Below are 592 nucleotides of genomic sequence, written 5' to 3'. Positions count from 1 at the left end.
CGATGCTGCCCTCGCAGCCCGGCGACGCCCCCGCCGCCCGGCGGCGCCGCCCGATGCCCCCCCACCGACCGTCCCATTGCTCCGGTGAGGGACTACTACTTTTTTTTCTGTTTTTTCATATATATTTTTGCTGTTTAATTGTTAGTGCTAGATTGTGTTAGTGTTAGTGTTAGAAAAGAATTAGAAGTAGTAGAAGAAGTAGAAGTAGTAGAAAGATGAAAAAAGAAGAAGAAGAAAAGAAGAAGAAGTAGAAGAAGAAGAAGAAAAGAAGAAACGAAAAGAAGTAAAAAAGTAGAAAAAAGATGAAAGAACAAGAAGAAGAAAGGAAAGAAGAAGAAGAAGAAGAGAACGAAAGAAGAAGAAGGATAGAAGGAAACACCCCAACCCCCTGACCCCGACACCACACCCCGACCCCCTGACCCCCCTGACCCCGACACCCCGACCCACTGACCCCTGACCCTAACACCCCGACCCCGACACGACACCCAGACAACCCGACACCCGAACCCCCGAGGTCGACAGGTTCTTATATTTGTGAATTATTAGTTAGGTCATATATTTTTCGATTTTGATATGAAAAACATCATATATA

Source organism: Triticum dicoccoides, chromosome 4A, assembly GCF_002162155.2.
Source record: "Triticum dicoccoides isolate Atlit2015 ecotype Zavitan chromosome 4A, WEW_v2.0, whole genome shotgun sequence".
Lineage (NCBI taxonomy): Eukaryota > Viridiplantae > Streptophyta > Magnoliopsida > Poales > Poaceae > Triticum > Triticum dicoccoides.
This window is presented reverse-complemented; position numbering follows the sequence as displayed.